The following is a 13,493-nucleotide window of genomic DNA, read 5'->3' as shown; positions in this document are numbered from 1 at the left end:
TGTTTGTTTGTTCTTTAATTCTTCTAGGTCTTTGTTAAACATTTCTTACATCTTCTCAGTCTTTGCCTCCATTCTTTTTCCGAGGTCCTGGATCATCTTCACTATCATTATTTTGAATTCTTTTTCTGGAAGGGTTGCCTATCTCCACTTCATTTAGTTGTTTTTCTGGGGTTTTATCTTGTTCCTTCATCCGGTACATAGTCCTCTGCCTTTTCATTTTGTCTACCGTTCTGTGAATGTGGTTTTCCTTCCGCAGGCTGCAGAATTGTAGTTCTTCTTGCTTCTGCTGTCTGCCCTCTGGTGGTTGAGTCTATCTAAGAGACTTGTGCAAGCTTCCTGATGGGAGGCACTGGTGGTGGGCAGAGCTCAGTAAAACCTTAATCTGCTTGTCTGCTGATGGGTGGGGCTGGGTTCCCTCCCTGTTGGTTGTTTGGCCTGAGGCGACCCAGAACTGGAGCCTACCCAGCTCTTTGGTGGGGCTAATGGCGGACTCTGGGAGGGCTCACGCCAAGGAGTACTTCCCAGAACTTCTGCTGCCAGTGTCCTTGTCCTCGTGGTGAGCCACAGCCACCCCCCCACCTCTGCAGGAGACCCTCCAACACTAGCAAGCAGGTCTGGTTCAGTCTCCCCTGGGGTCACTGCTCCTTCCCCTGGGTCCCGATGCACACACTACTTTGTGTGTGCCCTCCAGGAGTGGAGTCTCTGTCTCCCCCAATCCTGTCAAAGTCCTGCAGTCAAATCCCACTAACCTTCAAAGTCTGATTCTCTAGGAATTCCTCCTCCCGTTGCCGGACCCCCAGGTTGGGAAGCCTGACGTGGGGCTCAGAACCTTCACTCCAGTGGGTGGACGTCTGTGGTATGAGTGTTCTCCAGTTCGTGAGTCACCCACCCAGCGGTTATGGGATTTGATTTTATTGTGATTGCGCCCCTCCTACCATCTCATTGCAGCTTCTCCTTTGTCTTTGCATGTGGGGTGTCTTTTTTGCTGAGTTCCAGTGTCTTCCTGTCGATGATTGTTAAGCAGTTAGTTGTGACTCCGGTGCTCTCGCCAGAGGGAGTGAGCGCACGTCCTTCTACTCCGCCATCTTGAACCAATCTCCCCAGATCTTTATATCTTTAACTAAGATTTTGTCCACGCCACCAGGGAAGCCCCGCTGTTTCTTTATGGTCTCGGTTTTTAGCTCTACCCAGTGTTTTTCATTTTCTTTGCTCCTAGTCCTTGCCTCCCAGACCTTTGTCTTGGGTCATTTTCCTTCTTCCTGAAGTACATCCTTCACATAGTCCTTCAGGGAGGGATGCTGGTGGTTTCATTTACTTGAAAATATCTCAGCTCTTGAAAGATAATTTCCCAAGTATGTAATTGTAGGTTGGCAGTTACTTTCTTTCAGTAGTTTGGAATTATTAGTGCACTTTTCCTGGCTTCCATTGTTGCTGCTGAGAACTCTGCTTCAGTCTAAGTGTTAGGTTTGTTTTTTTTAAATAATCTTTTTTCCCCCTCTAGTTGTTTTTAAAATCCTTACTTTCTCTACTGTGCATTTCTTTATGCGGTATATAGGTATTCTCTCTTGATTTATTTTCTTTTAAAATATATTATGAGGGCTTCCCTGGTGGCGCAGTGGTTAAGAATCTGCCTGCCAATGCAGGGGACAAGGGTTCGAGCCCTGGGAAGATCCCACATGCCGCAGAGCAACTAAGCCCATGCACCACAACTACTGAAGCCCGCGCACCTAGAGCCCGTGCACCGCAACAAGAGAAGCCACCGCAATGAGAAGCCCGTGCACCACAACGAAGAGTAGCCCCCATTCGCCGCAACTAGAGAATAGCCTGCGCGCAGCAACAAAAACTCAATGCAGCCAAAAATAAATAAATAAAATAATAATTTTTAAAAAAGAAAGCAAGCCTAGGTTTGAAAAAATAAAATAAATTATGAGCGCATTTTGCCTGGGACTTTATATGCTAAAACTAGATGGACTGGTTTTTTTGTTTTTTAAATTGGAGTATAGTTTCTGTACAATGTTGTGTTAGTTTCTACTGTAGAGCATAGTGAATTAGCTAGACGGATACATATATCCCCTCTTTTTTTGATTTCCTTCCCATTTAGGTCACTGCAGAGCACTGAGTAGAGTTCCCTGCACTATACAGTAGTTTCTCATTAGTTATCTACTTTATACATAGTATAAATAGTGTATATATGTTGGGACTTCCCTGGTGGCACAGTGGTTAAGAATCCGCCTGCAAATGCAGGGAACATGGGTTTGAGCCCTGGTCCAGGAAGATCCCACATGCTGTGGAGCAACTGGGCCCGTGCACCTCAACTACTGAGCCCACGTGCCTAGAGCCCGCTCACCACAACTGGAGAAAGCCCGCATGAAGCAACGAAGACAAAACCAAGCCCAAAATAAAGAAATTAAATTAATTTTTAAAAAATAGTGTATATATTTCAATCCCCATCTCCCAATTCATCCCCCGCCCCCCAGAAGGCCTGTTTTTTTGTTTTGTTTTTTTTTTTTGTGGTACGCGGGCCTCCCACTGCTGGGGCCCCTCGGCTCACGGGCCCAGCCGCTCCGCGGCATGTGGGATCCTCCCGGACCGGGGCACGAACCCGCGTCCCCTGCATCGGCAGGCGGGCTCCCAACCACTGCGCCACCAGGGAAGCCCGAAGGCCTGTTTTGAGGATGTATTTTTTTTCAGAGAGAATTTACTTCTGCCAGCATGCTGGGGGTCCTACTGACTGGGGAATTATCCATTAATTTCTTGACTTGGAGATTTTGGACGATTCCTGTAGAGTGAACGCCGACCTGAAACTCATGTTTCATAAAGTTAGATCTCATGAACTTCTAACCAGATTTAATAAATATGAATGTCTTGGCTACTTTCATTAAAAAAATTTTTAAAGTAGAATCTGCTTCCGTCCCCTCTTCCGCCTTATTCCCTGGGTGGGAACCACTCTCCCAGGGCTGGTGTGTATAATTCCGATCCACAGTCCGACATGGATACATATTAAGTATGTATCCATTAACATATATAGTATGTGTTTACATTCTTTGTGTGTTTAAAGTTTTTGTGCAGAGGGGGAGGGGCAGGCCTTGCTCCTTCCCAGGCAGATTTTTCCAAAATCCAAATCCCAGCCCACTAGGCACTCACTTGGAGCAATTGAGAGCGTTTCACCAAACGCCGTGCATATGGCATCAGATTGTGTAAACTGCAAAACGCTCCTGTCATTTTTCGCATCTGTACAGTGGGTATGATTTTTTTTTTCCTCATCAGTCAATTTCAGGTTTTGATTCCCACCGTGGCTATCACACAGTTTCGGTTATTTAAAGTTTGTACCTGCCTGGCAACAGTATTCTCATTCCTAAAGAGATTAATATGCAGATCTGGCAGAGGACGGAAATTAAGTGGAGACCAAATAAATTTCCCAGCTACAGCGTATTATTCAACAGTTGCTAAACAGACAGACGTTGAAGAGTGGACTTCCTGAGATGCAGTTACACCCACAAGTGTAAAGATTAAAGGAGGGAAGAGGAATATGGCAACACAACAAAATGCTTTAGAAAAACTGGAACCTATTTTAAGGACATGACACCAGCTATAAGGAAAACTCAGAAAATCATTAAGAACAGAGAACCATTAAATTTTGGCATCCCAGATGGTAGCACAGGGTTCTCTAATAGACGAGCAGCTACACAAGATATGCCTTTTATTCACCAGTCTCCTGAATTAGGTGACATGGATACCAGCAAATGGCATATATCAGCACCTTTTCAAGCTGGTGTTTCTAGCTTAATAAATGGTTGTAAATAATTTTATGGTGGGAAACAACTCTCCTGTCTATAATGCTTTCCTTCAATGTGCATAATGATAAAATTAATTATTTTAAATATTCTTTTGTTTCCATGATTACCTGACCTAAATCAGACAAACCTTTAACTTCTCATTTTTCTGACAACATTTTTGTTGTCAGAAGCTGGTGTTGGCATACATTTCCTCTAACTTGAACTGGCATTGTTCATGTTGGATACAACATTAAGGAATTTGGTAATTTTGGTTTTCAAGAAAATGACATTAAATGCAATTATTTTATTTATCATAAAAAAATAAAGTTTTTGTGCAACTTGCTTTCTTTCCAGAGAAAAAATTTTATTTCGTAATTCGTTTTCTGCTGTTGTTTTTAATTTACGAGAATTTTAAAAGAAAATAAATACAATAGTGCTGCATACATTTGGTATTCTATTAAAATTTTAAAAATCATGTTAATTTTTTGTTTCACGCACAGCTCATGTACTCAAACCTGATGGCAATAACATACAGAAATTTCACTGACAATACGCAATAAAAATTATTCAAAATGGCATAGCAAATCATTTTTGAGAATCACCTTCACCGTGTTTTCTAGTAACCTCCGTAAGATTAGCTCCTGTAACCAGATCATTCTGTGTCTATCTTTCCGCGTTCCTTTCTCTTCTGAAGGCAAGGGGAATTGAACAACTGTGGGGGAAGAGTGGATCCTGGGGGTTTTACTCTTTTTGCAAGAACACAGAAGAGTCTTTTTACATCTTTATTCACAAAGATAGCGGCTGCTCCCTTGGACCTAATCCCCCAATTCTTCCAACCAGATGTACGAGCTCACCCAGGACTCCCATGCTCCCTGCACCCTCACCGTCCCCTTCAAGGAACCCCTTGACATGTTCTTCCTTTCCACGTGCGACTTCTCTGAATGCACAGGGGTGCTCACGGCCTGTGCTTGCCCGGCTTCAAGATAGAAGACCGAGCCCGGAGTCAGCAACAGAGAGGTTCATGGTTCAATGGATAGGGGAGCTCACACGTCTGAAGCAAGGCCCTGGAGCGACGACACCCCACGGTGGGCTGCAAACTGCAGGCAGGAAATGGTGGTAGCCTTCGCTCCCAAGGGGAAGGGGAGCGGGCCCTTCATAAGGGGAATTACATCAGGTTGCCTCATTAGTTACCAGGGAAACCAGTGGAGGGGCAGGCCCCTCACCGCCCTTATGGTAAGCTGTCACCAGCTGGGTCCTGGGCATAGGGGTAGGTGAAACAGGCCCTGGCCGGGCAGGGGAACGTGCAGACAGCAAGAGAACAGCCATCCTGCGTGGCCTGGCCATACAGCTCCTGAGACCCCTGATTTTCTGCAGGCCCCCTCAGCAGGTCTGCTCCTAGTTTGCAGCCACAGATACTAACACCGGAGGCTTAAGGGTTTCCTGTCATTTAAGATTCCAAACGCTTTCTTCTTGGCTGGCTCTTCTGCCCACATAGGAACAGGGCCGGTCCTGGTCTCCGGGGACAGCCGCGCAAGACCGCGCAGGAGCGGGCTCGCCGCCCGAGTGGGTGTGACCACCGTCAGGGGCGAGGACGTGGAGCGCCTGCGGGGAAGCCCGGCTCTCCCCTCCCGGGGCATCTCGGGGCCGCGGGGCTGCGCAGAGCTCGGCCGTCGCTCCGAGGCCCCCGGAGGCTGCTGTCCCCGCGCGGGTGTGGACGCCCCCAGCGTGTGCGAGGCGGCGCCCAGGGCCCGGGGGAGCACGAGCAGCCCCCGCCGCCGTCCAGCCCCCCGTGCGGGCTCCACCTGCGGCCAGACCTGCGGACGCGAACGTCCAGCCGCGTCCACGTGCGGCCGAGCCCGCGGGGCGGTCAGATGAGGGCCACCTGCGGGGTCACGTGCAGAAGGTGCGGCGCCTCCGGGGGCGGGGGTCCACCTCCCGCCGGGACACCCTCCGGGGGCGAGGTCACCCGGGGCTGCGGGGTGGGGGAGGGGAGACGGGCGGGGCGGGAGGAGCGGGGGCGGGGAGGGGTCGCTCAGGGCCGACGCACCGCCCCCTGCCGGTCCCGGGAGGAGCTGCGCGTCTATCAGCCCTATGTTCCCGCTGGGAAGAAAGAGTGGGTTTTCCGAGCAGCTGATAGGATAATTAACCCCCGTGAGGCCAAATCCCTCGCGTGGGGCCGCCACTCCGCTCCTCACGCGCCCCTACACTTCGGGGGGAAAAAAAGCCAGCTTGACCCCGACGTGACTTGAACACGCAACCTTCTGATCTGGAGTCAGACGCCGAATAGAGCCGTAGGATGAAGTCCTAAGCGGCCCCAAGTCCCCAGTTAGTTTGGTGGGAAAAGGCGTAGTTGTGACCCCGACGTGACTTGAACACGCAACCTTCTGATCTGGAGTCAGACGCGCTACCATTGCGCCACGAGGTCACAGCAAGCGTAAGCGTCCGCGTCATTAAAGGCCTCGCTGAGGCGGCGCCGTCGCGCAGCCCCAGCAACGCAGGCGCTTTCTCCGCGCCGCCCGGCCCCACTCGGAGGAGGAGCCGCCCGCCACGCGCCTGCGCGACCGGGGGAGGGGCGCCGCGAGCGAGTGCTGGGCGTGGCCGAGGCCGGGCCCCGGCTCTTTCCAGAGACCCCAAAAAAAGAAACGTGGGTTGAGGGGCTTCCCTGGTGGCGTAGTGGTTGAGAGTCCGGCTGCCGACTGAGGGAGTCGGGTTCGTGTCCCGGTCCGCGAGGATCCCACATGCCGCGGAGCGGCTGGGCCCGTGAGCCGTGGCCGCTGAGCCTGCGCGTCCGGAGCCTGTGCTCCGCAGCGGGAGAGGCCGCGATAGTGAGAGGTCCGCGCACCGCGATCAAGAGTGGCCCCCGCTCGCCGCAACTGGAGAAAGCCCTCGCACAGAAACGGAGACCCAACACAGCCAAAGATAAATAAATTAATTAATTTTTAAAAAATTAAAAAAAAAAAAAGCGGGGTGGGCATCTCCCATCGCCAGGAAACTAAGGACTTAATAAACGAGCTTGATAATTACTATTTTTTTTCACTTTGCAAATCGGCTCACTGCATTTGTCAATTTTTTAAAACTGAAGTATAGTTGATTTACAATTATTATATTTAAACTATAAAAATAAACATTGTCTTTGAGGAAAGCCATAACAGCGCCTGGAAGAAAATTAGAATCTTTGACCATCCACCATCCAGACATAACCACTGCTAATACTTCCATGTGAGGTATTTCTTTTTGCAGATTTTACCGGCTACACCCACATCCCACATGTTACTGGACTTTCAGCTGACAGCACACATCCGGAAAAGTAGCCATGAATTTTCACAAAGTGCATATACTTGTGTATCCGGCGCCCAAATCGAGAAAGACATTAGCACCCGCCCCTTCCAGTCGCTTCAAATCCAATTTTGAGATGAGATTATATAGTACCTAACATTTTGTTAATATTCTCACTTGTCACTGTATTGTCCGCATAGTTTAGTTGATATGTTTTCTAGCATAATGTTAAAGGGTGCATTGTCCACCTCACGGGAGTCCTAAGACCCTGCTTCTGGATACTACTTTTTCCTTTTTATTAAATAAAGATAAAACTATTAAATAAGGGAGTAAATATGCTTTTAAGTAAAAAAGCTACTAAGTAAGAAAGAGTGCTATCCTGGTCTGCTTAAGAACAAGAAGCACCAATTAATTCAATAAATACAACACCCGCAGGGCCTGGTGTTCTTTTTTTTTTTTTTTTTTTTTTTCCCTGCGGTTCGCGGACCTCTCACCGTTGTGGCCTCTCCCGTCGCGGAGCACAGACTCCGGACGCGCAGGCTCAGCGGCCATGGCTCACGGGCCCAGCCGCTCCGCGGCACGTGGGATCTTTGCGGATCGGGGCACGAACCCGTGTCCGCTGCATCGGCAGGTGGACGCGCAACCACTGCGCCACCAGGGAAGCCCGGGCCTGGGGGGGTCTTCAGAGAAGGAGAGATGGAGCCGCCCTGCCTTTGCCGGAGGAAGGGAAACCGTCGTCTGATGCTCGCCGTGAATTTGGGGTTGGGGGCAGCTGAGACCGCCAGAGCATCTACTGTCTAACAGGAAAGGAGGCGCGGCCGTTTCTGTGTTTGTGGCCACGTGTGACACTAGAGGCATTTGGGATTGACCCCAGGGCTGTTAGAGAAGCAGAGGCCAGGAGGCTCTATCCCTGTGCTCCCAAGGGAAGAGCCAGCCAGCTCACAGCATGATTGCTGATGCCGTGTCCGGATTCCACGTAGCCAGAGACCAGAGTCACCTCCTTACTGCTTCTGGTGGCCCAGGGGGGACGTGGACCCTGACGGGGGGCGGGGGGAGGAATGGGGGGGCCAAGGGAGCGGAGGCAGTGAATGAGGTGCTGGAGTCCCCAGGTTTGGGTCCACCTTCAGGCTGATCACACACTCCTTTCCCTTCTCCCCCCGCAAGCCCTCCAGCCTTGGCCGCACAGCAAAGTCACTGTGAGGAAGAGCCAGTGCCCTTCCCACGGAGGCCGAGGGCCCAGAATCTACTGGGAGGAATGCCTCACCCACAAGCCAGGACCAGAGACGCTCTTGAAATGCTGCTCAGAATTTTGGATACACATGTGCCGGCCCCTCTTCTCCTGGGATGCGGAAGCAAACCCTGATGTTTAATCGTGCTGTGGCTGCACCCGTACAGGACAATGTGGTGACGCAGATGGACAAAGGGATTAAAGAGGTTGGTGCAGGTAGTGTACAGGGACCCCTTTGAAAAGTGAGAGCCCTGCCTGCCAGGACAGACCAGGGTGCAGCAGTGCAGTCAGTGGTCATGCAGTTGTGCAGGGTCACGTCGTCTTTTGTGGGTTGTTTTTTTTTTTTTCTGGGCGGCGCAGCATCGAACCCGTGCCCCGGGCATTGGGGTCACGGAGTGTTAACCACTGGCCCGCCAGGGAAGTCCCCCAATTATTGTTTTTCAAAATACTGCATTTTTTTTTAAAGATTCTTTTTTTTTTTTTTAAATGGTACAGTAACTTTTTAAAAATTTTATTTATTTATTTACTTTTGGCTGTGTTGGGTCTCCGTTTCTGTGCGAGGGCTTTCTCTAGTTGTGGCGAGCGGGGGCCACTCTTCATCGCGGTGCGCGGGCCTCTCACTGTCGCGGCCTCTCTTGTTGCGGAGCACAGGCTCTAGAGCGCAGGCTCAGTACTTGTGGCGCACGGGCCTAGTTGCTCCGCGGCATGTGGGATCCTCCCAGACCAGGGCTCGAACCCGTGTCCCCTGCGTTAGCAGGCAGATTCTCAACCAATGAGCCACCAGGGAAGCCCAAAAAGATAAATTTTTTTGTTAAAAATTTATCTTAACTGCTGAGGTTTTTGGTGTCCCTCCCCCCCGGAGAATGCCTCACTCGCCTCACCCTAGTTCCCGCCTTGCTGCTCACCAAAATTCTGCTGCTGCCCAGAAATCGCAAAGAACTGCTTCCTTATTTTAGGACTAAACTCTGTTACACCAAAACCCCAAAACAAAACAACCCCCCCCAAACCAAAAAAAACACCGTCTGTAAAATACGGAAAATTTTTTAAAATAAATTTATTTATTTTACTTATTTATTTTTGGCCGCGTTGGGTCTTCGTTGCTGCGCGCGGGCTTTCTCTAGTTGCGGCGAGCGGGGGCTACTCTTCTTTGCAGTGTGCGGGCTTCTCATTGCGGCGGCTTTTCTTGCTGTGTAGCACGGGCTCTAGGATGCGCGGGCTTCAGTAGCTGTGGCTCTCAGGCTCTAGAGCGCAGGCTCAGCAGTTGTGGCGCACGGGCTCAGTAGTTGTGGCGCACAGGCTTAGTTGCTCCACGGCATGTGGGATCTTCCCGGACCAGGGCTCGAACCCGTGTCCCCTGCGTCGGCAGGCGGATTCTTAACCACTGTGCCACCAGGGAAGTCCCATAAATCACTTTTATGACAAAACAGTCAATGTTCAGTTAATACAAAAAAGGATGAGTGCCAACACTGGCAAAGAGTGTGGGGAAATAGATATTCTCACTCAGGACTGGAAAAAGAATATAAACTGGAACTGTTTGGATCATAATGCAGCAAATGTTTTAAAAATGCTTCTGTCCAAGCATTTCCTCTTCTAGAGAATAGTTACTAAAACAGTTAAGGCTAGAGGCAAAGAGGTACCTTCAAGATTTTTCGCATCAAAGTTGTGCTTGTAACAGTGAAGCCCAGGAGGCAACTGGACTGTTCCATTTTACAAGCTCAGTCTGGATTTCCAAGTGAATGAGCAGGGGAGCTGGCCTTGGCAAGTGCTTGCATTTATGAGCTACCCGAATAAAGGGATGTCGTACTTGGACTCTAGGAATAACTGCTGTGGAGCAAGGATGCAGGGATGGAACATTTAAATTTTTCATTACAGATACTGGGAGCCAACGTTGCGTAACCCGGAGCCCCAGGCCGAGGACAGGACTCCTCCAAGCTGTGGCCTCCTGATTGACAAGAAAGGCCAGTCACGGCCCGTGACGGGAGATGGTAGCCCCTGGCCGCCGCACAGAGGAAAAAAACTGCAGATTTGGGGAGAATGGAAGAAGTTTTCACATATTGAGGTGGGGGGGGGGAGTCATTCTGATTATACATGAGCTAACTCGAATTATATGCTAACCAAACAGCCTGTGTGTGCTGTCCGACATATACTGCACATCTGCTGTAAAGAAAAGGGTGCACTGACCAGAAGTAAAGAATGTCCATGTTAAAAATAAAGATGAAATGCCTCCCTTTCTGGGACGGCAGTGCTGGTTTCTCCTTTGATGGTAAGACTCCCTTCACAGGTGCCAAGGCCACCCTGACTCGCTTTGTATTTGCTGGTCCGTTTTTTTGAAACCTTGAAGGAATGTGTCCCTCACTTGTTTGATGTTGTTCGTTCTGACAGGATATAAAACTGCGCTGAAAGCCATGCTTCTCTGCAGCAGATCCTCAGAGCTACTGAGAGCCTGTCTCCCGGGCTACAGTCCTCAGTTTGGCTCAAATAAAACTCTTTTCCATTCCCATTATAGTTTGGTTATTGATTTTTTGTGTCGACAGGGAGTCCGTGAACTTCAGGCATTTAGATTTTCGTGTTTTTTGGTTTTTTAAATATTTTTTTATTTATTTGGCTGCACTGGGTCTTAGCTGCAGCATGTGGGATCTAGTTCCCTGACCAGGGATCAAACCTGGACCCCCTGCATTGGGAGCACGGAGTCTTAGCCACTGGACCACCAGGGAAGTCCCGATGATTTTGTTTTATGCCAGGTTTTCCTCCTTTGCTATCTGCCTCGAAAACCTTGATTAGGAAAGAAACCCTCCCTTTAGATGGGAAAATCCAAGAGGATTACAGTTGGATAGTCTGCACCTCCCTGCCTGTCCTTCCCCTTTTAAAGTTTCTGTGACCCTACTAGGTTTTGGTTTTGCTGAGGACATAGTTCAGTATAAACCCGAGTAAGTTTGGCTGGGCTCGAATGTCTTCAATGATCTAATGAAAAGGTTGCCACACTCGTTCGTGGTCAGAAGAGACTGGGGCAGCGTGGATGCCCTTTACCTTGGAGAAATGGAGAGCCAGAAGCAGAAAGTTCTGTCTGCAGGGTATCGACTGTGGGTGTACCTAGAGAGAGACAAGGGTCCTGTCCAGCTAGTCCCCATGTGACAATAAGTGTGACTTTCTCAACCTTGCCTCATGTGACAATGTTGGCCGAACTCATCTCTGGAAATGTTTTTCAGCCTAGAGATCTTGACTCGGCATTTTACTAAACCCCAAAGCCCTGCTTTACTGTCACCCGCCAGATGCCGCGGATGGCAACTGGGGGCTACGCACAGAGGCCTTGATGGCAGACAGGACCCTGTAATTCCATCAACAGTCAGAGGAAGACAATGCCATCTTTTGGGGACTAAAACAGCTGTCTTCCAACATGGAAGAACTATAAATGGGAGAGCCTTGTCCCTATTCATCAGAATTTAACCATGGGCTTAAACTGCCTTAGACGAGAAAGGATTACTGTGGAAGATTCCCTCTACCAAGCAGGTGGCAAGCATACCAGCCCCGTCCTCGCCGCCTACTAACTGTGTGCCACTGGACAGGTCACCTGACGTTTCTTTGCCCTAGAGTCCTCAATTCTAAACTGTGATATAACCGATCTCAAAGGGCTGTTGGGAAGGATAAGCCAAGGAATGCTCTGGAAATGGGTTCCAGAGAGCACACTGTTTTGTTTCCTAATTCTTAGCATGTCTACTAGGCTTCTGCGGACATGTCAGAATTTAGGACTTCGGAGCTGTCAGGGCTGCCCAGGACCGTGGGGCAAGATGTGATTTAACCGAATTCTAGGCTCTCTCTAAGCGCACGTAGTAACTAAGCCTGCTGTCAATACTTACAGCAGAGTCACATAAGCCAGCAGAGGCTATGGCACAGCTCCCTTTTCCACTTTACTTTCTTCTGTTGTTTCCCCCTCTCCTCTCTCTCGAATCTGTATTGTTCTTCTCTGATTAGGCTTTAATGGAGTCCAACCAAATCACCCTAATTGCACCCCCAGAATAGCCAGTGTGATCTTGTACTATCTGATGGATGTGTAAATTGGGGAATCATCACCACCAAATGACTCAGAAACCTACAAGTGGCCTGGAAACTCAGATCTTTGCAATTTTATCACTTTTATGAGGACCTACTATGCCCCTGGCACCGTGGTAGGTATTTTATGTGTTAATTTCATTTAATCTTCACAACCAATACGCTCTTGAATTCTTCATTGAACTTTGCCTTCTTTGATGGTTGAATGGTCAGGCCCCATAAATGGCTGCTCTCTTGCTCTCTGTACGTCCCCTGCCCAACCCGGCCCTGCCTCACCCCTGCCTTATGCGCGTGGTTGCCTCCCCATCTTAATCTGAAAGTTTAATCAGTAACTCTCCGCGTGATCAGCCTGACCCCCAGCGAATTATTGTGCTACCCCGCGGACTGGAGCGGCTCCAGTGTGTTCAGTCATCACCAGGAAACACCGACCCTCACGATGGCTGCTAACCCAGAGCTGTGCGAGACCTGTTCCTTCAAGCAGCTCCCCCATTGGCCAAGGGGTGCTTCTGACAACATGCTCCCTAAAACTGAGAGCTCTCCCTCCCCACACTGAAGATTGCTGCCGTGTCCTGCCTGCCCTGTGCCGTACACAGTGGGGTGTCACTCCAGGACCTTTGCCTCTGCCGTGTAAGATTCCCCGTCCAATAAACAGATGCCTCCGTGGCTGTCTCCTGGCTCTTTCTTCCATCTTCGCCGCTGGGCAATTACAAGGACTGCAGGACTGAGGTGTGCAGCCCAACAATGGTCTTTATTCATTTTTCTCCATCCTTTCTCACGTGAAATAACTCCCTTGGAAGAGCCTTGTGCTATTTTTTAACTTTCCCAAAGAGATTTTTCTGCTTTGGGCTTCCATTTGTATTTTGATAGTACAAGGACTCTGCCATTTTTACAGAGATATTTTCGAATGTTTAATCTGTTGTTCGGTCTGTTGATCTCTTCTCTTCCTGAAGGCAAGCGTTCCTAAGAATAAAATAGGAATTACTATAGGCTCCCAAACTCTTCTAGAAAGTCTGGCCGAGGACTGAGGTCCCCATCTCCCTCAGGACAACCACCAGCCAACCAATCCTGGGGTACCTCGGGAAAGAACTGCACTCTCCACGCCTTTGAGAGCTGGGGGCTAAGCCCTATTTTGAGCTTCTGACATTTCTTATCCAGGAGGCCATTCT

The 13,493-nt window shown here is 49.5% G+C and overlaps 1 long non-coding RNA gene, 1 other non-coding gene and 1 pseudogene across 2 annotated transcripts; 2 read left to right on the top strand and 1 right to left on the bottom strand.

The window, feature by feature from the left end:
* The window catches only part of LOC112065976 (receptor-binding cancer antigen expressed on SiSo cells-like), a 14,021-nt pseudogene extending 9,258 nt beyond the window's left edge, over positions 1-4,763 (top strand).
* A 632-nt stretch (positions 4,764-5,395) lies between these two features.
* On the top strand, positions 5,396-13,476 carry LOC114483944 (uncharacterized). The gene is made up of 3 exons (XR_003683243.2): positions 5,396-5,679; positions 8,217-8,486; positions 10,153-13,476. It is a non-coding gene; the product is annotated as an uncharacterized lncRNA (long non-coding RNA).
* TRNAW-CCA (transfer RNA tryptophan (anticodon CCA)) lies at positions 6,130-6,201 on the bottom strand. The gene has a single exon. It is a non-coding gene; the product is annotated as a tRNA-Trp (tRNA).
* Positions 13,477-13,493: the final 17 nt, after the last annotated feature.

This window comes from Physeter macrocephalus, chromosome 14, assembly GCF_002837175.3.
Source record: "Physeter macrocephalus isolate SW-GA chromosome 14, ASM283717v5, whole genome shotgun sequence".
NCBI classification, from domain to species: Eukaryota; Metazoa; Chordata; class Mammalia; order Artiodactyla; family Physeteridae; genus Physeter; species Physeter macrocephalus.
The sequence above is the reverse complement of the archived record's forward strand: the minus strand, read 5'-3'. Positions and strand labels throughout refer to the sequence as shown.